The following is a 23,754-nucleotide window of genomic DNA, read 5'->3' as shown; positions in this document are numbered from 1 at the left end:
GACCACCGAAGATAAGCAACAGTGTTTATATTCGGATCGGCGACCGCCTGGGAACTCTGGCTGTCTTCATTTCTTGCTTTCTTGTCGCTACCCCTGACAGCCGTTTTTTCATGCTACCTTTCTCATGTGACAAAGATGCTTCCATACTGATTTTAAACTATCGTAAGGTACGATATTAAGGAACTCAGTTTGAAAAGAGTGCGCCAAGGAAGACTTCCAAAGAGTCTCTGGAAATAACAAAACAGTATGAAGTGACAGAAATGTTGTGAAATACGTCAGGGCATATTGTTTTGTAGCAGTGCACAACGGCAAATTTGTAAACAAAAATTTACCTTTCGTCGCTACAAGAGATGGATACTTTGTCGAAAAGCCTGTGTCTTGTGTGCATGTTTTCGCACCTTTCCGCGGCACGGCGCGGCACAGAGCTGCTCTGGTAGCTCCGAACGGCCGCACACGTCGCCTCGGACACGCCGGTTCGGCCCGCGCAAATCTCGCAGATGTTCCTCGTGCTTGTGCTGTCATATGGACCGCGACCCGAGCGGCAGCGAGCGGCAGTCGAGCAAAGTCGGGACAAGTCGGGACGGAAGGTGACAGCCGATTATGCACCGTATCGAATTACGCAAATATCTAGAAGCGCGACGCGTGTCAGGCAGGTGAGAACGCTTCTCTCGGTCCAGCAGGACACCGCCACACCCCGCGCACTCCACCCGCCGCCCGGCCGCGCGCAATCCCTGCGACGGACAACAATAACAAGGTGCGTCTCCCGCGAGTGTCGGAGGCCGCACGAACCAAACGAATGACAGGAGGTGCAACGAGCAGCTGTGTTGTGCGTCTGACCCACGTGGCGGCGCGCAGCACTGCGCGTCGCCTTCGAGGTGGAAGGACGTGCTTTGCGTCAAATGTGCCACCGAAAATGGCGATTGCGTGTATTGGGAGGAGAGGCGAAGCCTTCTTGTGCCGTGCGGCTACAGTATAAGGACGCCAACGGCCATACCATGTTGAATGCACCGGTTCTCGTCCGATCACCGAAGTTAAGCAACATCGGGCCCGGTTAGTACTTGGATGGGTGACCGCCTGGGAACACCGGGTGCTGTTGGCTCCCTCTCTTCTTTTAAATTTTATGTCACTACACCTGCCAGCCCTCTTTTCATACAAACTGTCAGGTGCGACAAAGATGCTTCCACAAGCATTTTAAACTACTGTATTAAACGTAAGATGCGAAATTACAGTAACGAACTCAGTTTGTACAAGAATGCGCGGAGGAAGAGTGCTAGGAACTCGTTGAAAATAACGAAACACTGCGAATCGACAGATGTGCTCTTGAAGTGCGTCAGAGCCTACTGTTTTGTAGGAGCGCTAAATTCCAAAAAGTAACTACATTAAAAAAAAACCTGTTCCCGTCCGACCACCGAAGATAAGCAACAGTGTTTATATTCGGATCGGCGACCGCCTGGGAACTCTGGCTGTCTTCATTTCTTGCTTTCTTGTCGCTACCCCTGACAGCCGTTTTTTCATGCTACCTTTCTCATGTGACAAAGATGCTTCCATACTGATTTTAAACTATCGTAAGGTACGATATTAAGGAACTCAGTTTGAAAAGAGTGCGCCAAGGAAGACTTCCAAAGAGTCTCTGGAAATAACAAAACAGTATGAAGTGACAGAAATGTTGTGAAATACGTCAGGGCATATTGTTTTGTAGCAGTGCACAACGGCAAATTTGTAAACAAAAATTTACCTTTCGTCGCTACAAGAGATGGATACTTTGTCGAAAAGCCTGTGTCTTGTGTGCATGTTTTCGCACCTTTCCGCGGCACGGCGCGGCACAGAGCTGCTCTGGTAGCTCCGAACGGCCGCACACGTCGCCTCGGACACGCCGGTTCGGCCCGCGCAAATCTCGCAGATGTTCCTCGTGCTTGTGCTGTCATATGGACCGCGACCCGAGCGGCAGCGAGCGGCAGTCGAGCAAAGTCGGGACAAGTCGGGACGGAAGGTGACAGCTGATTATGCACCGTATCGAATTACGCAAATATCTAGAAGCGCGACGCGTGTCAGGCAGGTGAGAACGCTTCTCTCGGTCCAGCAGGACACCGCCACACCCCGCGCACTCCACCCGCCGCCCGGCCGCGCGCAATCCCTGCGACGGACAACAATAACAAGGTGCGTCTCCCGCGAGTGTCGGAGGCCGCACGAACCAAACGAATGACAGGAGGTGCAACGAGCAGCTGTGTTGTGCGTCTGACCCACGTGGCGGCGCGCAGCACTGCGCGTCGCCTTCGAGGTGGAAGGACGTGCTTTGCGTCAAATGTGCCACCGAAAATGGCGATTGCGTGTATTGGGAGGAGAGGCGAAGCCTTCTTGTGCCGTGCGGCTACAGTATAAGGACGCCAACGGCCATACCATGTTGAATGCACCGGTTCTCGTCCGATCACCGAAGTTAAGCAACATCGGGCCCGGTTAGTACTTGGATGGGTGACCGCCTGGGAACACCGGGTGCTGTTGGCTCCCTCTCTTCTTTTAAATTTTATGTCACTACACCTGCCAGCCCTCTTTTCATACAAACTGTCAGGTGCGACAAAGATGCTTCCACAAGCATTTTAAACTACTGTATTAAACGTAAGATGCGAAATTACAGTAACGAACTCAGTTTGTACAAGAATGCGCGGAGGAAGAGTGCTAGGAACTCGTTGAAAATAACGAAACACTGCGAATCGACAGATGTGCTCTTGAAATGCGTCAGAGCCTACTGTTTTGTAGGAGCGCTAAATTCCAAAAAGTAACTACATTAAAAAAAAACCTGTTCCCGTCCGACCACCGAAGATAAGCAACAGTGTTTATATTCGGATCGGCGACCGCCTGGGAACTCTGGCTGTCTTCATTTCTTGCTTTCTTGTCGCTACCCCTGACAGCCGTTTTTTCATGCTACCTTTCTCATGTGACAAAGATGCTTCCATACTGATTTTAAACTATCGTAAGGTACGATATTAAGGAACTCAGTTTGAAAAGAGTGCGCCAAGGAAGACTTCCAAAGAGTCTCTGGAAATAACAAAACAGTATGAAGTGACAGAAATGTTGTGAAATACGTCAGGGCATATTGTTTTGTAGCAGTGCACAACGGCAAATTTGTAAACAAAAATTTACCTTTCGTCGCTACAAGAGATGGATACTTTGTCGAAAAGCCTGTGTCTTGTGTGCATGTTTTCGCACCTTTCCGCGGCACGGCGCGGCACAGAGCTGCTCTGGTAGCTCCGAACGGCCGCACACGTCGCCTCGGACACGCCGGTTCGGCCCGCGCAAATCTCGCAGATGTTCCTCGTGCTTGTGCTGTCATATGGACCGCGACCCGAGCGGCAGCGAGCGGCAGTCGAGCAAAGTCGGGACAAGTCGGGACGGAAGGTGACAGCCGATTATGCACCGTATCGAATTACGCAAATATCTAGAAGCGCGACGCGTGTCAGGCAGGTGAGAACGCTTCTCTCGGTCCAGCAGGACACCGCCACACCCCGCGCACTCCACCCGCCGCCCGGCCGCGCGCAATCCCTGCGACGGACAACAATAACAAGGTGCGTCTCCCGCGAGTGTCGGAGGCCGCACGAACCAAACGAATGACAGGAGGTGCAACGAGCAGCTGTGTTGTGCGTCTGACCCACGTGGCGGCGCGCAGCACTGCGCGTCGCCTTCGAGGTGGAAGGACGTGCTTTGCGTCAAATGTGCCACCGAAAATGGCGATTGCGTGTATTGGGAGGAGAGGCGAAGCCTTCTTGTGCCGTGCGGCTACAGTATAAGGACGCCAACGGCCATACCATGTTGAATGCACCGGTTCTCGTCCGATCACCGAAGTTAAGCAACATCGGGTCCGGTTAGTACTTGGATGGGTGACCGCCTGGGAACACCGGGTGCTGTTGGCTCCCTCTCTTCTTTTAAATTTTATGTCACTACACCTGCCAGCCCTCTTTTCATACAAACTGTCAGGTGCGACAAAGATGCTTCCACAAGCATTTTAAACTACTGTATTAAACGTAAGATGCGAAATTACAGTAATGAACTCAGTTTGTACAAGAATGCGCGGAGGAAGAGTGCTAGGAACTCGTTGAAAATAACGAAACACTGCGAATCGACAGATGTGCTCTTGAAATGCGTCAGAGCCTACTGTTTTGTAGGAGCGCTAAATTCCAAAAAGTAACTACATTAAAAAAAAAACCTGTTCCCGTCCGACCACCGAAGATAAGCAACAGTGTTTATATTCGGATCGGCGACCGCCTGGGAACTCTGGCTGTCTTCATTTCTTGCTTTCTTGTCGCTACCCCTGACAGCCGTTTTTTCATGCTACCTTTCTCATGTGACAAAGATGCTTCCATACTGATTTTAAACTATCGTAAGGTACGATATTAAGGAACTCAGTTTGAAAAGAGTGCGCCAAGGAAGACTTCCAAAGAGTCTCTGGAAATAACAAAACAGTATGAAGTGACAGAAATGTTGTGAAATACGTCAGGGCATATTGTTTTGTAGCAGTGCACAACGGCAAATTTGTAAACAAAAATTTACCTTTCGTCGCTACAAGAGATGGATACTTTGTCGAAAAGCCTGTGTCTTGTGTGCATGTTTTCGCACCTTTCCGCGGCACGGCGCGGCACAGAGCTGCTCTGGTAGCTCCGAACGGCCGCACACGTCGCCTCGGACACGCCGGTTCGGCCCGCGCAAATCTCGCAGATGTTCCTCGTGCTTGTGCTGTCATATGGACCGCGACCCGAGAGGCAGCGAGCGGCAGTCGAGCAAAGTCGGGACAAGTCGGGACGGAAGGTGACAGCCGATTATGCACCGTATCGAATTACGCAAATATCTAGAAGCGCGACGCGTGTCAGGCAGGTGAGAACGCTTCTCTCGGTCCAGCAGGACACCGCCACACCCCGCGCACTCCACCCGCCGCCCGGCCGCGCGCAATCCCTGCGACGGACAACAATAACAAGGTGCGTCTCCCGCGAGTGTCGGAGGCCGCACGAACCAAACGAATGACAGGAGGTGCAACGAGCAGCTGTGTTGTGCGTCTGACCCACGTGGCGGCGCGCAGCACTGCGCGTCGCCTTCGAGGTGGAAGGACGTGCTTTGCGTCAAATGTGCCACCGAAAATGGCGATTGCGTGTATTGGGAGGAGAGGCGAAGCCTTCTTGTGCCGTGCGGCTACAGTATAAGGACGCCAACGGCCATACCATGTTGAATGCACCGGTTCTCGTCCGATCACCGAAGTTAAGCAACATCGGGCCCGGTTAGTACTTGGATGGGTGACCGCCTGGGAACACCGGGTGCTGTTGGCTCCCTCTCTTCTTTTAAATTTTATGTCACTACACCTGCCAGCCCTCTTTTCATACAAACTGTCAGGTGCGACAAAGATGCTTCCACAAGCATTTTAAACTACTGTATTAAACGTAAGATGCGAAATTACAGTAACGAACTCAGTTTGTACAAGAATGCGCGGAGGAAGAGTGCTAGGAACTCGTTGAAAATAACGAAACACTGCGAATCGACAGATGTGCTCTTGAAATGCGTCAGAGCCTACTGTTTTGTAGGAGCGCTAAATTCCAAAAAGTAACTACATTAAAAAAAAACCTGTTCCCGTCCGACCACCGAAGATAAGCAACAGTGTTTATATTCGGATCGGCGACCGCCTGGGAACTCTGGCTGTCTTCATTTCTTGCTTTCTTGTCGCTACCCCTGACAGCCGTTTTTTCATGCTACCTTTCTCATGTGACAAAGATGCTTCCATACTGATTTTAAACTATCGTAAGGTACGATATTAAGGAACTCAGTTTGAAAAGAGTGCGCCAAGGAAGACTTCCAAAGAGTCTCTGGAAATAACAAAACAGTATGAAGTGACAGAAATGTTGTGAAATACGTCAGGGCATATTGTTTTGTAGCAGTGCACAACGGCAAATTTGTAAACAAAAATTTACCTTTCGTCGCTACAAGAGATGGATACTTTGTCGAAAAGCCTGTGTCTTGTGTGCATGTTTTCGCACCTTTCCGCGGCACGGCGCGGCACAGAGCTGCTCTGGTAGCTCCGAACGGCCGCACACGTCGCCTCGGACACGCCGGTTCGGCCCGCGCAAATCTCGCAGATGTTCCTCGTGCTTGTGCTGTCATATGGACCGCGACCCGAGCGGCAGCGAGCGGCAGTCGAGCAAAGTCGGGACAAGTCGGGACGGAAGGTGACAGCCGATTATGCACCGTATCGAATTACGCAAATATCTAGAAGCGCGACGCGTGTCAGGCAGGTGAGAACGCTTCTCTCGGTCCAGCAGGACACCGCCACACCCCGCGCACTCCACCCGCCGCCCGGCCGCGCGCAATCCCTGCGACGGACAACAATAACAAGGTGCGTCTCCCGCGAGTGTCGGAGGCCGCACGAACCAAACGAATGACAGGAGGTGCAACGAGCAGCTGTGTTGTGCGTCTGACCCACGTGGCGGCGCGCAGCACTGCGCGTCGCCTTCGAGGTGGAAGGACGTGCTTTGCGTCAAATGTGCCACCGAAAATGGCGATTGCGTGTATTGGGAGGAGAGGCGAAGCCTTCTTGTGCCGTGCGGCTACAGTATAAGGACGCCAACGGCCATACCATGTTGAATGCACCGGTTCTCGTCCGATCACCGAAGTTAAGCAACATCGGGCCCGGTTAGTACTTGGATGGGTGACCGCCTGGGAACACCGGGTGCTGTTGGCTCCCTCTCTTCTTTTAAATTTTATGTCACTACACCTGCCAGCCCTCTTTTCATACAAACTGTCAGGTGCGACAAAGATGCTTCCACAAGCATTTTAAACTACTGTATTAAACGTAAGATGCGAAATTACAGTAACGAACTCAGTTTGTACAAGAATGCGCGGAGGAAGAGTGCTAGGAACTCGTTGAAAATAACGAAACACTGCGAATCGACAGATGTGCTCTTGAAATGCGTCAGAGCCTACTGTTTTGTAGGAGCGCTAAATTCCAAAAAGTAACTACATTAAAAAAAAACCTGTTCCCGTCCGACCACCGAAGATAAGCAACAGTGTTTATATTCGGATCGGCGACCGCCTGGGAACTCTGGCTGTCTTCATTTCTTGCTTTCTTGTCGCTACCCCTGACAGCCGTTTTTTCATGCTACCTTTCTCATGTGACAAAGATGCTTCCATACTGATTTTAAACTATCGTAAGGTACGATATTAAGGAACTCAGTTTGAAAAGAGTGCGCCAAGGAAGACTTCCAAAGAGTCTCTGGAAATAACAAAACAGTATGAAGTGACAGAAATGTTGTGAAATACGTCAGGGCATATTGTTTTGTAGCAGTGCACAACGGCAAATTTGTAAACAAAAATTTACCTTTCGTCGCTACAAGAGATGGATACTTTGTCGAAAAGCCTGTGTCTTGTGTGCATGTTTTCGCACCTTTCCGCGGCACGGCGCGGCACAGAGCTGCTCTGGTAGCTCCGAACGGCCGCACACGTCGCCTCGGACACGCCGGTTCGGCCCGCGCAAATCTCGCAGATGTTCCTCGTGCTTGTGCTGTCATATGGACCGCGACCCGAGCGGCAGCGAGCGGCAGTCGAGCAAAGTCGGGACAAGTCGGGACGGAAGGTGACAGCCGATTATGCACCGTATCGAATTACGCAAATATCTAGAAGCGCGACGCGTGTCAGGCAGGTGAGAACGCTTCTCTCGGTCCAGCAGGACACCGCCACACCCCGCGCACTCCACCCGCCGCCCGGCCGCGCGCAATCCCTGCGACGGACAACAATAACAAGGTGCGTCTCCCGCGAGTGTCGGAGGCCGCACGAACCAAACGAATGACAGGAGGTGCAACGAGCAGCTGTGTTGTGCGTCTGACCCACGTGGCGGCGCGCAGCACTGCGCGTCGCCTTCGAGGTGGAAGGACGTGCTTTGCGTCAAATGTGCCACCGAAAATGGCGATTGCGTGTATTGGGAGGAGAGGCGAAGCCTTCTTGTGCCGTGCGGCTACAGTATAAGGACGCCAACGGCCATACCATGTTGAATGCACCGGTTCTCGTCCGATCACCGAAGTTAAGCAACATCGGGCCCGGTTAGTACTTGGATGGGTGACCGCCTGGGAACACCGGGTGCTGTTGGCTCCCTCTCTTCTTTTAAATTTTATGTCACTACACCTGCCAGCCCTCTTTTCATACAAACTGTCAGGTGCGACAAAGATGCTTCCACAAGCATTTTAAACTACTGTATTAAACGTAAGATGCGAAATTACAGTAATGAACTCAGTTTGTACAAGAATGCGCGGAGGAAGAGTGCTAGGAACTCGTTGAAAATAACGAAACACTGCGAATCGACAGATGTGCTCTTGAAATGCGTCAGAGCCTACTGTTTTGTAGGAGCGCTAAATTCCAAAAAGTAACTACATTAAAAAAAACCTGTTCCCGTCCGACCACCGAAGATAAGCAACAGTGTTTATATTCGGATCGGCGACCGCCTGGGAACTCTGGCTGTCTTCATTTCTTGCTTTCTTGTCGCTACCCCTGACAGCCGTTTTTTCATGCTACCTTTCTCATGTGACAAAGATGCTTCCATACTGATTTTAAACTATCGTAAGGTACGATATTAAGGAACTCAGTTTGAAAAGAGTGCGCCAAGGAAGACTTCCAAAGAGTCTCTGGAAATAACAAAACAGTATGAAGTGACAGAAATGTTGTGAAATACGTCAGGGCATATTGTTTTGTAGCAGTGCACAACGGCAAATTTGTAAACAAAAATTTACCTTTCGTCGCTACAAGAGATGGATACTTTGTCGAAAAGCCTGTGTCTTGTGTGCATGTTTTCGCACCTTTCCGCGGCACGGCGCGGCACAGAGCTGCTCTGGTAGCTCCGAACGGCCGCACACGTCGCCTCGGACACGCCGGTTCGGCCCGCGCAAATCTCGCAGATGTTCCTCGTGCTTGTGCTGTCATATGGACCGCGACCCGAGCGGCAGCGAGCGGCAGTCGAGCAAAGTCGGGACAAGTCGGGACGGAAGGTGACAGCCGATTATGCACCGTATCGAATTACGCAAATATCTAGAAGCGCGACGCGTGTCAGGCAGGTGAGAACGCTTCTCTCGGTCCAGCAGGACACCGCCACACCCCGCGCACTCCACCCGCCGCCCGGCCGCGCGCAATCCCTGCGACGGACAACAATAACAAGGTGCGTCTCCCGCGAGTGTCGGAGGCCGCACGAACCAAACGAATGACAGGAGGTGCAACGAGCAGCTGTGTTGTGCGTCTGACCCACGTGGCGGCGCGCAGCACTGCGCGTCGCCTTCGAGGTGGAAGGACGTGCTTTGCGTCAAATGTGCCACCGAAAATGGCGATTGCGTGTATTGGGAGGAGAGGCGAAGCCTTCTTGTGCCGTGCGGCTACAGTATAAGGACGCCAACGGCCATACCATGTTGAATGCACCGGTTCTCGTCCGATCACCGAAGTTAAGCAACATCGGGCCCGGTTAGTACTTGGATGGGTGACCGCCTGGGAACACCGGGTGCTGTTGGCTCCCTCTCTTCTTTTAAATTTTATGTCACTACACCTGCCAGCCCTCTTTTCATACAAACTGTCAGGTGCGACAAAGATGCTTCCACAAGCATTTTAAACTACTGTATTAAACGTAAGATGCGAAATTACAGTAATGAACTCAGTTTGTACAAGAATGCGCGGAGGAAGAGTGCTAGGAACTCGTTGAAAATAACGAAACACTGCGAATCGACAGATGTGCTCTTGAAATGCGTCAGAGCCTACTGTTTTGTAGGAGCGCTAAATTCCAAAAAGTAACTACATTAAAAAAAAAACCTGTTCCCGTCCGACCACCGAAGATAAGCAACAGTGTTTATATTCGGATCGGCGACCGCCTGGGAACTCTGGCTGTCTTCATTTCTTGCTTTCTTGTCGCTACCCCTGACAGCCGTTTTTTCATGCTACCTTTCTCATGTGACAAAGATGCTTCCATACTGATTTTAAACTATCGTAAGGTACGATATTAAGGAACTCAGTTTGAAAAGAGTGCGCCAAGGAAGACTTCCAAAGAGTCTCTGGAAATAACAAAACAGTATGAAGTGACAGAAATGTTGTGAAATACGTCAGGGCATATTGTTTTGTAGCAGTGCACAACGGCAAATTTGTAAACAAAAATTTACCTTTCGTCGCTACAAGAGATGGATACTTTGTCGAAAAGCCTGTGTCTTGTGTGCATGTTTTCGCACCTTTCCGCGGCACGGCGCGGCACAGAGCTGCTCTGGTAGCTCCGAACGGCCGCACACGTCGCCTCGGACACGCCGGTTCGGCCCGCGCAAATCTCGCAGATGTTCCTCGTGCTTGTGCTGTCATATGGACCGCGACCCGAGCGGCAGCGAGCGGCAGTCGAGCAAAGTCGGGACAAGTCGGGACGGAAGGTGACAGCCGATTATGCACCGTATCGAATTACGCAAATATCTAGAAGCGCGACGCGTGTCAGGCAGGTGAGAACGCTTCTCTCGGTCCAGCAGGACACCGCCACACCCCGCGCACTCCACCCGCCGCCCGGCCGCGCGCAATCCCTGCGACGGACAACAATAACAAGGTGCGTCTCCCGCGAGTGTCGGAGGCCGCACGAACCAAACGAATGACAGGAGGTGCAACGAGCAGCTGTGTTGTGCGTCTGACCCACGTGGCGGCGCGCAGCACTGCGCGTCGCCTTCGAGGTGGAAGGACGTGCTTTGCGTCAAATGTGCCACCGAAAATGGCGATTGCGTGTATTGGGAGGAGAGGCGAAGCCTTCTTGTGCCGTGCGGCTACAGTATAAGGACGCCAACGGCCATACCATGTTGAATGCACCGGTTCTCGTCCGATCACCGAAGTTAAGCAACATCGGGCCCGGTTAGTACTTGGATGGGTGACCGCCTGGGAACACCGGGTGCTGTTGGCTCCCTCTCTTCTTTTAAATTTTATGTCACTACACCTGCCAGCCCTCTTTTCATACAAACTGTCAGGTGCGACAAAGATGCTTCCACAAGCATTTTAAACTACTGTATTAAACGTAAGATGCGAAATTACAGTAATGAACTCAGTTTGTACAAGAATGCGCGGAGGAAGAGTGCTAGGAACTCGTTGAAAATAACGAAACACTGCGAATCGACAGATGTGCTCTTGAAATGCGTCAGAGCCTACTGTTTTGTAGGAGCGCTAAATTCCAAAAAGTAACTACATTAAAAAAAAAACCTGTTCCCGTCCGACCACCGAAGATAAGCAACAGTGTTTATATTCGGATCGGCGACCGCCTGGGAACTCTGGCTGTCTTCATTTCTTGCTTTCTTGTCGCTACCCCTGACAGCCGTTTTTTCATGCTACCTTTCTCATGTGACAAAGATGCTTCCATACTGATTTTAAACTATCGTAAGGTACGATATTAAGGAACTCAGTTTGAAAAGAGTGCGCCAAGGAAGACTTCCAAAGAGTCTCTGGAAATAACAAAACAGTATGAAGTGACAGAAATGTTGTGAAATACGTCAGGGCATATTGTTTTGTAGCAGTGCACAACGGCAAATTTGTAAACAAAAATTTACCTTTCGTCGCTACAAGAGATGGATACTTTGTCGAAAAGCCTGTGTCTTGTGTGCATGTTTTCGCACCTTTCCGCGGCACGGCGCGGCACAGAGCTGCTCTGGTAGCTCCGAACGGCCGCACACGTCGCCTCGGACACGCCGGTTCGGCCCGCGCAAATCTCGCAGATGTTCCTCGTGCTTGTGCTGTCATATGGACCGCGACCCGAGCGGCAGCGAGCGGCAGTCGAGCAAAGTCGGGACAAGTCGGGACGGAAGGTGACAGCCGATTATGCACCGTATCGAATTACGCAAATATCTAGAAGCGCGACGCGTGTCAGGCAGGTGAGAACGCTTCTCTCGGTCCAGCAGGACACCGCCACACCCCGCGCACTCCACCCGCCGCCCGGCCGCGCGCAATCCCTGCGACGGACAACAATAACAAGGTGCGTCTCCCGCGAGTGTCGGAGGCCGCACGAACCAAACGAATGACAGGAGGTGCAACGAGCAGCTGTGTTGTGCGTCTGACCCACGTGGCGGCGCGCAGCACTGCGCGTCGCCTTCGAGGTGGAAGGACGTGCTTTGCGTCAAATGTGCCACCGAAAATGGCGATTGCGTGTATTGGGAGGAGAGGCGAAGCCTTCTTGTGCCGTGCGGCTACAGTATAAGGACGCCAACGGCCATACCATGTTGAATGCACCGGTTCTCGTCCGATCACCGAAGTTAAGCAACATCGGGCCCGGTTAGTACTTGGATGGGTGACCGCCTGGGAACACCGGGTGCTGTTGGCTCCCTCTCTTCTTTTAAATTTTATGTCACTACACCTGCCAGCCCTCTTTTCATACAAACTGTCAGGTGCGACAAAGATGCTTCCACAAGCATTTTAAACTACTGTATTAAACGTAAGATGCGAAATTACAGTAATGAACTCAGTTTGTACAAGAATGCGCGGAGGAAGAGTGCTAGGAACTCGTTGAAAATAACGAAACACTGCGAATCGACAGATGTGCTCTTGAAATGCGTCAGAGCCTACTGTTTTGTAGGAGCGCTAAATTCCAAAAAGTAACTACATTAAAAAAAAAACCTGTTCCCGTCCGACCACCGAAGATAAGCAACAGTGTTTATATTCGGATCGGCGACCGCCTGGGAACTCTGGCTGTCTTCATTTCTTGCTTTCTTGTCGCTACCCCTGACAGCCGTTTTTTCATGCTACCTTTCTCATGTGACAAAGATGCTTCCATACTGATTTTAAACTATCGTAAGGTACGATATTAAGGAACTCAGTTTGAAAAGAGTGCGCCAAGGAAGACTTCCAAAGAGTCTCTGGAAATAACAAAACAGTATGAAGTGACAGAAATGTTGTGAAATACGTCAGGGCATATTGTTTTGTAGCAGTGCACAACGGCAAATTTGTAAACAAAAATTTACCTTTCGTCGCTACAAGAGATGGATACTTTGTCGAAAAGCCTGTGTCTTGTGTGCATGTTTTCGCACCTTTCCGCGGCACGGCGCGGCACAGAGCTGCTCTGGTAGCTCCGAACGGCCGCACACGTCGCCTCGGACACGCCGGTTCGGCCCGCGCAAATCTCGCAGATGTTCCTCGTGCTTGTGCTGTCATATGGACCGCGACCCGAGCGGCAGCGAGCGGCAGTCGAGCAAAGTCGGGACAAGTCGGGACGGAAGGTGACAGCCGATTATGCACCGTATCGAATTACGCAAATATCTAGAAGCGCGACGCGTGTCAGGCAGGTGAGAACGCTTCTCTCGGTCCAGCAGGACACCGCCACACCCCGCGCACTCCACCCGCCGCCCGGCCGCGCGCAATCCCTGCGACGGACAACAATAACAAGGTGCGTCTCCCGCGAGTGTCGGAGGCCGCACGAACCAAACGAATGACAGGAGGTGCAACGAGCAGCTGTGTTGTGCGTCTGACCCACGTGGCGGCGCGCAGCACTGCGCGTCGCCTTCGAGGTGGAAGGACGTGCTTTGCGTCAAATGTGCCACCGAAAATGGCGATTGCGTGTATTGGGAGGAGAGGCGAAGCCTTCTTGTGCCGTGCGGCTACAGTATAAGGACGCCAACGGCCATACCATGTTGAATGCACCGGTTCTCGTCCGATCACCGAAGTTAAGCAACATCGGGCCCGGTTAGTACTTGGATGGGTGACTGCCTGGGAACACCGGGTGCTGTTGGCTCCCTCTCTTCTTTTAAATTTTATGTCACTACACCTGCCAGCCCTCTTTTCATACAAACTGTCAGGTGCGACAAAGATGCTTCCACAAGCATTTTAAACTACTGTATTAAACGTAAGATGCGAAATTACAGTAATGAACTCAGTTTGTACAAGAATGCGCGGAGGAAGAGTGCTAGGAACTCGTTGAAAATAACGAAACACTGCGAATCGACAGATGTGCTCTTGAAATGCGTCAGAGCCTACTGTTTTGTAGGAGCGCTAAATTCCAAAAAGTAACTACATTAAAAAAAACCTGTTCCCGTCCGACCACCGAAAATAAGCAACAGTGTTTATATTCGGATCGGCGACCGCCTGGGAACTCTGGCTGTCTTCATTTCTTGCTTTCTTGTCGCTACCCCTGACAGCCGTTTTTTCATGCTACCTTTCTCATGTGACAAAGATGCTTCCATACTGATTTTAAACTATCGTAAGGTACGATATTAAGGAACTCAGTTTGAAAAGAGTGCGCCAAGGAAGACTTCCAAAGAGTCTCTGGAAATAACAAAACAGTATGAAGTGACAGAAATGTTGTGAAATACGTCAGGGCATATTGTTTTGTAGCAGTGCACAACGGCAAATTTGTAAACAAAAATTTACCTTTCGTCGCTACAAGAGATGGATACTTTGTCGAAAAGCCTGTGTCTTGTGTGCATGTTTTCGCACCTTTCCGCGGCACGGCGCGGCACAGAGCTGCTCTGGTAGCTCCGAACGGCCGCACACGTCGCCTCGGACACGCCGGTTCGGCCCGCGCAAATCTCGCAGATGTTCCTCGTGCTTGTGCTGTCATATGGACCGCGACCCGAGCGGCAGCGAGCGGCAGTCGAGCAAAGTCGGGACAAGTCGGGACGGAAGGTGACAGCCGATTATGCACCGTATCGAATTACGCAAATATCTAGAAGCGCGACGCGTGTCAGGCAGGTGAGAACGCTTCTCTCGGTCCAGCAGGACACCGCCACACCCCGCGCACTCCACCCGCCGCCCGGCCGCGCGCAATCCCTGCGACGGACAACAATAACAAGGTGCGTCTCCCGCGAGTGTCGGAGGCCGCACGAACCAAACGAATGACAGGAGGTGCAACGAGCAGCTGTGTTGTGCGTCTGACCCACGTGGCGGCGCGCAGCACTGCGCGTCGCCTTCGAGGTGGAAGGACGTGCTTTGCGTCAAATGTGCCACCGAAAATGGCGATTGCGTGTATTGGGAGGAGAGGCGAAGCCTTCTTGTGCCGTGCGGCTACAGTATAAGGACGCCAACGGCCATACCATGTTGAATGCACCGGTTCTCGTCCGATCACCGAAGTTAAGCAACATCGGGCCCGGTTAGTACTTGGATGGGTGACTGCCTGGGAACACCGGGTGCTGTTGGCTCCCTCTCTTCTTTTAAATTTTATGTCACTACACCTGCCAGCCCTCTTTTCATACAAACTGTCAGGTGCGACAAAGATGCTTCCACAAGCATTTTAAACTACTGTATTAAACGTAAGATGCGAAATTACAGTAATGAACTCAGTTTGTACAAGAATGCGCGGAGGAAGAGTGCTAGGAACTCGTTGAAAATAACGAAACACTGCGAATCGACAGATGTGCTCTTGAAATGCGTCAGAGCCTACTGTTTTGTAGGAGCGCTAAATTCCAAAAAGTAACTACATTAAAAAAAACCTGTTCCCGTCCGACCACCGAAAATAAGCAACAGTGTTTATATTCGGATCGGCGACCGCCTGGGAACTCTGGCTGTCTTCATTTCTTGCTTTCTTGTCGCTACCCCTGACAGCCGTTTTTTCATGCTACCTTTCTCATGTGACAAAGATGCTTCCATACTGATTTTAAACTATCGTAAGGTACGATATTAAGGAACTCAGTTTGAAAAGAGTGCGCCAAGGAAGACTTCCAAAGAGTCTCTGGAAATAACAAAACAGTATGAAGTGACAGAAATGTTGTGAAATACGTCAGGGCATATTGTTTTGTAGCAGTGCACAACGGCAAATTTGTAAACAAAAATTTACCTTTCGTCGCTACAAGAGATGGATACTTTGTCGAAAAGCCTGTGTCTTGTGTGCATGTTTTCGCACCTTTCCGCGGCACGGCGCGGCACAGAGCTGCTCTGGTAGCTCCGAACGGCCGCACACGTCGCCTCGGACACGCCGGTTCGGCCCGCGCAAATCTCGCAGATGTTCCTCGTGCTTGTGCTGTCATATGGACCGCGACCCGAGCGGCAGCGAGCGGCAGTCGAGCAAAGTCGGGACAAGTCGGGACGGAAGGTGACAGCCGATTATGCACCGTATCGAATTACGCAAATATCTAGAAGCGCGACGCGTGTCAGGCAGGTGAGAACGCTTCTCTCGGTCCAGCAGGACACCGCCACACCCCGCGCACTCCACCCGCCGCCCGGCCGCGCGCAATCCCTGCGACGGACAACAATAACAAGGTGCGTCTCCCGCGAGTGTCGGAGGCCGCACGAACCAAACGAATGACAGGAGGTGCAACGAGCAGCTGTGTTGTGCGTCTGACCCACGTGGCGGCGCGCAGCACTGCGCGTCGCCTTCGAGGTGGAAGGACGTGCTTTGCGTCAAATGTGCCACCGAAAATGGCGATTGCGTGTATTGGGAGGAGAGGCGAAGCCTTCTTGTGCCGTGCGGCTACAGTATAAGGACGCCAACGGCCATACCATGTTGAATGCACCGGTTCTCGTCCGATCACCGAAGTTAAGCAACATCGGGCCCGGTTAGTACTTGGATGGGTGACCGCCTGGGAACACCGGGTGCTGTTGGCTCCCTCTCTTCTTTTAAATTTTATGTCACTACACCTGCCAGCCCTCTTTTCATACAAACTGTCAGGTGCGACAAAGATGCTTCCACAAGCATTTTAAACTACTGTATTAAACGTAAGATGCGAAATTACAGTAATGAACTCAGTTTGTACAAGAATGCGCGGAGGAAGAGTGCTAGGAACTCGTTGAAAATAACGAAACACTGCGAATCGACAGATGTGCTCTTGAAATGCGTCAGAGCCTACTGTTTTGTAGGAGCGCTAAATTCCAAAAAGTAACTACATTAAAAAAAACCTGTTCCCGTCCGACCACCGAAAATAAGCAACAGTGTTTATATTCGGATCGGCGACCGCCTGGGAACTCTGGCTGTCTTCATTTCTTGCTTTCTTGTCGCTACCCCTGACAGCCGTTTTTTCATGCTACCTTTCTCATGTGACAAAGATGCTTCCATACTGATTTTAAACTATCGTAAGGTACGATATTAAGGAACTCAGTTTGAAAAGAGTGCGCCAAGGAAGACTTCCAAAGAGTCTCTGGAAATAACAAAACAGTATGAAGTGACAGAAATGTTGTGAAATACGTCAGGGCATATTGTTTTGTAGCAGTGCACAACGGCAAATTTGTAAACAAAAATTTACCTTTCGTCGCTACAAGAGATGGATACTTTGTCGAAAAGCCTGTGTCTTGTGTGCATGTTTTCGCACCTTTCCGCGGCACGGCGCGGCACAGAGCTGCTCTGGTAGCTCCGAACGGCCGCACACGTCGCCTCGGACACGCCGGTTCGGCCCGCGCAAATCTCGCAGATGTTCCTCGTGCTTGTGCTGTCATATGGACCGCGACCCGAGCGGCAGCGAGCGGCAGTCGAGCAAAGTCGGGACAAGTCGGGACGGAAGGTGACAGCCGATTATGCACCGTATCGAATTACGCAAATATCTAGAAGCGCGACGCGTGTCAGGCAGGTGAGAACGCTTCTCTCGGTCCAGCAGGACACCGCCACACCCCGCGCACTCCACCCGCCGCCCGGCCGCGCGCAATCCCTGCGACGGACAACAATAACAAGGTGCGTCTCCCGCGAGTGTCGGAGGCCGCACGAACCAAACGAATGACAGGAGGTGCAACGAGCAGCTGTGTTGTGCGTCTGACCCACGTGGCGGCGCGCAGCACTGCGCGTCGCCTTCGAGGTGGAAGGACGTGCTTTGCGTCAAATGTGCCACCGAAAATGGCGATTGCGTGTATTGGGAGGAGAGGCGAAGCCTTCTTGTGCCGTGCGGCTACAGTATAAGGACGCCAACGGCCATACCATGTTGAATGCACCGGTTCTCGTCCGATCACCGAAGTTAAGCAACATCGGGCCCGGTTAGTACTTGGATGGGTGACCGCCTGGGAACACCGGGTGCTGTTGGCTCCCTCTCTTCTTTTAAATTTTATGTCACTACACCTGCCAGCCCTCTTTTCATACAAACTGTCAGGTGCGACAAAGATGCTTCCACAAGCATTTTAAACTACTGTATTAAACGTAAGATGCGAAATTACAGTAATGAACTCAGTTTGTACAAGAATGCGCGGAGGAAGAGTGCTAGGAACTCGTTGAAAATAACGAAACACTGCGAATCGACAGATGTGCTCTTGAAATGCGTCAGAGCCTACTGTTTTGTAGGAGCGCTAAATTCCAAAAAGTAACTACATTAAAAAAAACCTGTTCCCGTCCGACCACCGAAAATAAGCAACAGTGTTTATATTCGGATCGGCGACCGCCTGGGAACTCTGGCTGTCTTCATTTCTTGCTTTCTTGTCGCTACCCCTGACAGCCGTTTTTTCATGCTACCTTTCTCATGTGACAAAGATGCTTCCATACTGATTTTAAACTATCGTAAGGTACGATATTAAGGAACTCAGTTTGAAAAGAGTGCGCCAAGGAAGACTTCCAAAGAGTCTCTGGAAATAACAAAACAGTATGAAGTGACAGAAATGTTGTGAAATACGTCAGGGCATATTGTTTTGTAGCAGTGCACAACGGCAAATTTGTAAACAAAAATTTACCTTTCGTCGCTACAAGAGATGGATACTTTGTCGAAAAGCCTGTGTCTTGTGTGCATGTTTTCGCACCTTTCCGCGGCACGGCGCGGCACAGAGCTGCTCTGGTAGCTCCGAACGGCCGCACACGTCGCCTCGGACACGCCGGTTCGGCCCGCGCAAATCTCGCAGATGTTCCTCGTGCTTGTGCTGTCATATGGACCGCGACCCGAGCGGCAGCGAGCGGCAGTCGAGCAAAGTCGGGACAAGTCGGGACGGAAGGTGACAGCCGATTATGCACCGTATCGAATTACGCAAATATCTAGAAGCGCGACGCGTGTCAGGCAGGTGAGAACGCTTCTCTCGGTCCAGCAGGACACCGCCACACCCCGCGCACTCCACCCGCCGCCCGGCCGCGCGCAATCCCTGCGACGGACAACAATAACAAGGTGCGTATCCCGCGAGTGTCGGAGGCCGCACGAACCAAACGAATGACAGGAGGTGCAACGAGCAGCTGTGTTGTGCGTCTGACCCACGTGGCGGCGCGCAGCACTGCGCGTCGCCTTCGAGGTGGAAGGACGTGCTTTGCGTCAAATGTGCCACCGAAAATGGCGATTGCGTGTATTGGGAGGAGAGGCGAAGCCTTCTTGTGCCGTGCGGCTACAGTATAAGGACGCCAACGGCCATACCATGTTGAATGCACCGGTTCTCGTCCGATCACCGAAGTTAAGCAACATCGGGCCCGGTTAGTACTTGGATGGGTGACCGCCTGGGAACACCGGGTGCTGTTGGCTCCCTCTCTTCTTTTAAATTTTATGTCACTACACCTGCCAGCCCTCTTTTCATACAAACTGTCAGGTGCGACAAAGATGCTTCCACAAGCATTTTAAACTACTGTATTAAACGTAAGATGCGAAATTACAGTAATGAACTCAGTTTGTACAAGAATGCGCGGAGGAAGAGTGCTAGGAACTCGTTGAAAATAACGAAACACTGCGAATCGACAGATGTGCTCTTGAAATGCGTCAGAGCCTACTGTTTTGTAGGAGCGCTAAATTCCAAAAAGTAACTACATTAAAAAAAAAACCTGTTCCCGTCCGACCACCGAAGATAAGCAACAGTGTTTATATTCGGATCGGCGACCGCCTGGGAACTCTGGCTGTCTTCATTTCTTGCTTTCTTGTCGCTACCCCTGACAGCCGTTTTTTCATGCTACCTTTCTCATGTGACAAAGATGCTTCCATACTGATTTTAAACTATCGTAAGGTACGATATTAAGGAACTCAGTTTGAAAAGAGTGCGCCAAGGAAGACTTCCAAAGAGTCTCTGGAAATAACAAAACAGTATGAAGTGACAGAAATGTTGTGAAATACGTCAGGGCATATTGTTTTGTAGCAGTGCACAACGGCAAATTTGTAAACAAAAATTTACCTTTCGTCGCTACAAGAGATGGATACTTTGTCGAAAAGCCTGTGTCTTGTGTGCATGTTTTCGCACCTTTCCGCGGCACGGCGCGGCACAGAGCTGCTCTGGTAGCTCCGAACGGCCGCACACGTCGCCTCGGACACGCCGGTTCGGCCCGCGCAAATCTCGCAGATGTTCCTCGTGCTTGTGCTGTCATATGGACCGCGACCCGAGCGGCAGCGAGCGGCAGTCGAGCAAAGTCGGGACAAGTCGGGACGGAAGGTGACAGCCGATTATGCACCGTATCGAATTACGCAAATATCTAGAAGCGCGACGCGTGTCAGGCAGGTGAGAACGCTTCTCTCGGTCCAGCAGGACACCGCCACACCCCGCGCACTCCACCCGCCGCCCGGCCGCGCGCAATCCCTGCGACGGACAACAATAACAAGGTGCGTCTCCCGCGAGTGTCGGAGGCCGCACGAACCAAACGAATGACAGGAGGTGCAACGAGCAGCTGTGTTGTGCGTCTGACCCACGTGGCGGCGCGCAGCACTGCGCGTCGCCTTCGAGGTGGAAGGACGTGCTTTGCGTCAAATGTGCCACCGAAAATGGCGATTGCGTGTATTGGGAGGAGAGGCGAAGCCTTCTTGTGCCGTGCGGCTACAGTATAAGGACGCCAACGGCCATACCATGTTGAATGCACCGGTTCTCGTCCGATCACCGAAGTTAAGCAACATCGGGCCCGGTTAGTACTTGGATGGGTGACCGCCTGGGAACACCGGGTGCTGTTGGCTCCCTCTCTTCTTTTAAATTTTATGTCACTACACCTGCCAGCCCTCTTTTCATACAAACTGTCAGGTGCGACAAAGATGCTTCCACAAGCATTTTAAACTACTGTATTAAACGTAAGATGCGAAATTACAGTAATGAACTCAGTTTGTACAAGAATGCGCGGAGGAAGAGTGCTAGGAACTCGTTGAAAATAACGAAACACTGCGAATCGACAGATGTGCTCTTGAAATGCGTCAGAGCCTACTGTTTTGTAGGAGCGCTAAATTCCAAAAAGTAACTACATTAAAAAAAAAACCTGTTCCCGTCCGACCACCGAAGATAAGCAACAGTGTTTATATTCGGATCGGCGACCGCCTGGGAACTCTGGCTGTCTTCATTTCTTGCTTTCTTGTCGCTACCCCTGACAGCCGTTTTTTCATGCTACCTTTCTCATGTGACAAAGATGCTTCCATACTGATTTTAAACTATCGTAAGGTACGATATTAAGGAACTCAGTTTGAAAAGAGTGCGCCAAGGAAGACTTCCAAAGAGTCTCTGGAAATAACAAAACAGTATGAAGTGACAGAAATGTTGTGAAATACGTCAGGGCATATTGTTTTGTAGCAGTGCACAACGGCAAATTTGTAAACAAAAATTTACCTTTCGTCGCTACAAGAGATGGATACTTTGTCGAAAAGCCTGTGTCTTGTGTGCATGTTTTCGCACCTTTCCGCGGCACGGCGCGGCACAGAGCTGCTCTGGTAGCTCCGAACGGCCGCACACGTCGCCTCGGACACGCCGGTTCGGCCCGCGCAAATCTCGCAGATGTTCCTCGTGCTTGTGCTGTCATATGGACCGCGACCCGAGCGGCAGCGAGCGGCAGTCGAGCAAAGTCGGGACAAGTCGGGACGGAAGGTGACAGCCGATTATGCACCGTATCGAATTACGCAAATATCTAGAAGCGCGACGCGTGTCAGGCAGGTGAGAACGCTTCTCTCGGTCCAGCAGGACACCGCCACACCCCGCGCACTCCACCCGCCGCCCGGCCGCGCGCAATCCCTGCGACGGACAACAATAACAAGGTGCGTCTCCCGCGAGTGTCGGAGGCCGCACGAACCAAACGAATGACAGGAGGTGCAACGAGCAGCTGTGTTGTGCGTCTGACCCACGTGGCGGCGCGCAGCACTGCGCGTCGCCTTCGAGGTGGAAGGACGTGCTTTGCGTCAAATGTGCCACCGAAAATGGCGATTGCGTGTATTGGGAGGAGAGGCGAAGCCTTCTTGTGCCGTGCGGCTACAGTATAAGGACGCCAACGGCCATACCATGTTGAATGCACCGGTTCTCGTCCGATCACCGAAGTTAAGCAACATCGGGCCCGGTTAGTACTTGGATGGGTGACCGCCTGGGAACACCGGGTGCTGTTGGCTCCCTCTCTTCTTTTAAATTTTATGTCACTACACCTGCCAGCCCTCTTTTCATACAAACTGTCAGGTGCGACAAAGATGCTTCCACAAGCATTTTAAACTACTGTATTAAACGTAAGATGCGAAATTACAGTAATGAACTCAGTTTGTACAAGAATGCGCGGAGGAAGAGTGCTAGGAACTCGTTGAAAATAACGAAACACTGCGAATCGACAGATGTGCTCTTGAAATGCGTCAGAGCCTACTGTTTTGTAGGAGCGCTAAATTCCAAAAAGTAACTACATTAAAAAAAAAACCTGTTCCCGTCCGACCACCGAAGATAAGCAACAGTGTTTATATTCGGATCGGCGACCGCCTGGGAACTCTGGCTGTCTTCATTTCTTGCTTTCTTGTCGCTACCCCTGACAGCCGTTTTTTCATGCTACCTTTCTCATGTGACAAAGATGCTTCCATACTGATTTTAAACTATCGTAAGGTACGATATTAAGGAACTCAGTTTGAAAAGAGTGCGCCAAGGAAGACTTCCAAAGAGTCTCTGGAAATAACAAAACAGTATGAAGTGACAGAAATGTTGTGAAATACGTCAGGGCATATTGTTTTGTAGCAGTGCACAACGGCAAATTTGTAAACAAAAATTTACCTTTCGTCGCTACAAGAGATGGATACTTTGTCGAAAAGCCTGTGTCTTGTGTGCATGTTTTCGCACCTTTCCGCGGCACGGCGCGGCACAGAGCTGCTCTGGTAGCTCCGAACGGCCGCACACGTCGCCTCGGACACGCCGGTTCGGCCCGCGCAAATCTCGCAGATGTTCCTCGTGCTTGTGCTGTCATATGGACCGCGACCCGAGCGGCAGCGAGCGGCAGTCGAGCAAAGTCGGGACAAGTCGGGACGGAAGGTGACAGCCGATTATGCACCGTATCGAATTACGCAAATATCTAGAAGCGCGACGCGTGTCAGGCAGGTGAGAACGCTTCTCTCGGTCCAGCAGGACACCGCCACACCCCGCGCACTCCACCCGCCGCCCGGCCGCGCGCAATCCCTGCGACGGACAACAATAACAAGGTGCGTCTCCCGCGAGTGTCGGAGGCCGCACGAACCAAACGAATGACAGGAGGTGCAACGAGCAGCTGTGTTGTGCGTCTGACCCACGTGGCGGCGCGCAGCACTGCGCGTCGCCTTCGAGGTGGAAGGACGTGCTTTGCGTCAAATGTGCCACCGAAAATGGCGATTGCGTGTATTGGGAGGAGAGGCGAAGCCTTCTTGTGCCGTGCGGCTACAGTATAAGGACGCCAACGGCCATACCATGTTGAATGCACCGGTTCTCGTCCGATCACCGAAGTTAAGCAACATCGGGCCCGGTTAGTACTTGGATGGGTGACCGCCTGGGAACACCGGGTGCTGTTGGCTCCCTCTCTTCTTTTAAATTTTATGTCACTACACCTGCCAGCCCTCTTTTCATACAAACTGTCAGGTGCGACAAAGATGCTTCCACAAGCATTTTAAACTACTGTATTAAACGTAAGATGCGAAATTACAGTAATGAACTCAGTTTGTACAAGAATGCGCGGAGGAAGAGTGCTAGGAACTCGTTGAAAATAACGAAACACTGCGA

The 23,754-nt window shown here is 51.5% G+C and overlaps 17 non-coding genes across 17 annotated transcripts; all 17 read left to right on the top strand.

Annotated features, from left to right (window-relative positions):
• The first annotated feature begins 980 nt into the window (after positions 1 to 980).
• On the top strand, positions 981 to 1,099 carry LOC126314191 (5S ribosomal RNA). Its single transcript, XR_007555670.1, has one exon. It is a non-coding gene; the product is annotated as a 5S ribosomal RNA (ribosomal RNA).
• Positions 1,100 to 2,383: 1,284 nt separating this feature from the next.
• LOC126314190 (5S ribosomal RNA) lies at positions 2,384 to 2,502 on the top strand. Its single transcript, XR_007555669.1, has one exon. It is a non-coding gene; the product is annotated as a 5S ribosomal RNA (ribosomal RNA).
• A 1,284-nt stretch (positions 2,503 to 3,786) lies between these two features.
• LOC126314219 (5S ribosomal RNA) lies at positions 3,787 to 3,905 on the top strand. Its single transcript, XR_007555695.1, has one exon. It is a non-coding gene; the product is annotated as a 5S ribosomal RNA (ribosomal RNA).
• Positions 3,906 to 5,190: 1,285 nt separating this feature from the next.
• On the top strand, positions 5,191 to 5,309 carry LOC126314189 (5S ribosomal RNA). The gene has a single exon (XR_007555668.1). It is a non-coding gene; the product is annotated as a 5S ribosomal RNA (ribosomal RNA).
• Positions 5,310 to 6,593: 1,284 nt separating this feature from the next.
• LOC126314188 (5S ribosomal RNA) lies at positions 6,594 to 6,712 on the top strand. The gene has a single exon (XR_007555667.1). It is a non-coding gene; the product is annotated as a 5S ribosomal RNA (ribosomal RNA).
• A 1,284-nt stretch (positions 6,713 to 7,996) lies between these two features.
• LOC126314187 (5S ribosomal RNA) lies at positions 7,997 to 8,115 on the top strand. Its single transcript, XR_007555666.1, has one exon. It is a non-coding gene; the product is annotated as a 5S ribosomal RNA (ribosomal RNA).
• A 1,283-nt stretch (positions 8,116 to 9,398) lies between these two features.
• On the top strand, positions 9,399 to 9,517 carry LOC126314186 (5S ribosomal RNA). The gene has a single exon (XR_007555665.1). It is a non-coding gene; the product is annotated as a 5S ribosomal RNA (ribosomal RNA).
• Positions 9,518 to 10,802: 1,285 nt separating this feature from the next.
• Positions 10,803 to 10,921, top strand: LOC126314184 (5S ribosomal RNA). Its single transcript, XR_007555663.1, has one exon. It is a non-coding gene; the product is annotated as a 5S ribosomal RNA (ribosomal RNA).
• A 1,285-nt stretch (positions 10,922 to 12,206) lies between these two features.
• Positions 12,207 to 12,325, top strand: LOC126314183 (5S ribosomal RNA). The gene has a single exon (XR_007555662.1). It is a non-coding gene; the product is annotated as a 5S ribosomal RNA (ribosomal RNA).
• A 1,285-nt stretch (positions 12,326 to 13,610) lies between these two features.
• Positions 13,611 to 13,729, top strand: LOC126314218 (5S ribosomal RNA). The gene has a single exon (XR_007555694.1). It is a non-coding gene; the product is annotated as a 5S ribosomal RNA (ribosomal RNA).
• Positions 13,730 to 15,012: 1,283 nt separating this feature from the next.
• On the top strand, positions 15,013 to 15,131 carry LOC126314217 (5S ribosomal RNA). The gene has a single exon (XR_007555693.1). It is a non-coding gene; the product is annotated as a 5S ribosomal RNA (ribosomal RNA).
• A 1,283-nt stretch (positions 15,132 to 16,414) lies between these two features.
• Positions 16,415 to 16,533, top strand: LOC126314180 (5S ribosomal RNA). Its single transcript, XR_007555661.1, has one exon. It is a non-coding gene; the product is annotated as a 5S ribosomal RNA (ribosomal RNA).
• A 1,283-nt stretch (positions 16,534 to 17,816) lies between these two features.
• Positions 17,817 to 17,935, top strand: LOC126314179 (5S ribosomal RNA). The gene has a single exon (XR_007555660.1). It is a non-coding gene; the product is annotated as a 5S ribosomal RNA (ribosomal RNA).
• A 1,283-nt stretch (positions 17,936 to 19,218) lies between these two features.
• LOC126314178 (5S ribosomal RNA) lies at positions 19,219 to 19,337 on the top strand. Its single transcript, XR_007555659.1, has one exon. It is a non-coding gene; the product is annotated as a 5S ribosomal RNA (ribosomal RNA).
• A 1,285-nt stretch (positions 19,338 to 20,622) lies between these two features.
• Positions 20,623 to 20,741, top strand: LOC126314276 (5S ribosomal RNA). The gene has a single exon (XR_007555747.1). It is a non-coding gene; the product is annotated as a 5S ribosomal RNA (ribosomal RNA).
• Positions 20,742 to 22,026: 1,285 nt separating this feature from the next.
• LOC126314275 (5S ribosomal RNA) lies at positions 22,027 to 22,145 on the top strand. The gene has a single exon (XR_007555746.1). It is a non-coding gene; the product is annotated as a 5S ribosomal RNA (ribosomal RNA).
• A 1,285-nt stretch (positions 22,146 to 23,430) lies between these two features.
• Positions 23,431 to 23,549, top strand: LOC126314274 (5S ribosomal RNA). Its single transcript, XR_007555745.1, has one exon. It is a non-coding gene; the product is annotated as a 5S ribosomal RNA (ribosomal RNA).
• The last annotated feature ends 205 nt before the right edge of the window (positions 23,550 to 23,754 follow it).

This window comes from Schistocerca gregaria, unplaced genomic scaffold (genome assembly GCF_023897955.1).
Source record: "Schistocerca gregaria isolate iqSchGreg1 unplaced genomic scaffold, iqSchGreg1.2 ptg000541l, whole genome shotgun sequence".
Taxonomy (NCBI): domain Eukaryota; kingdom Metazoa; phylum Arthropoda; class Insecta; order Orthoptera; family Acrididae; genus Schistocerca; species Schistocerca gregaria.
The sequence above is the reverse complement of the archived record's forward strand: the minus strand, read 5'-3'. Positions and strand labels throughout refer to the sequence as shown.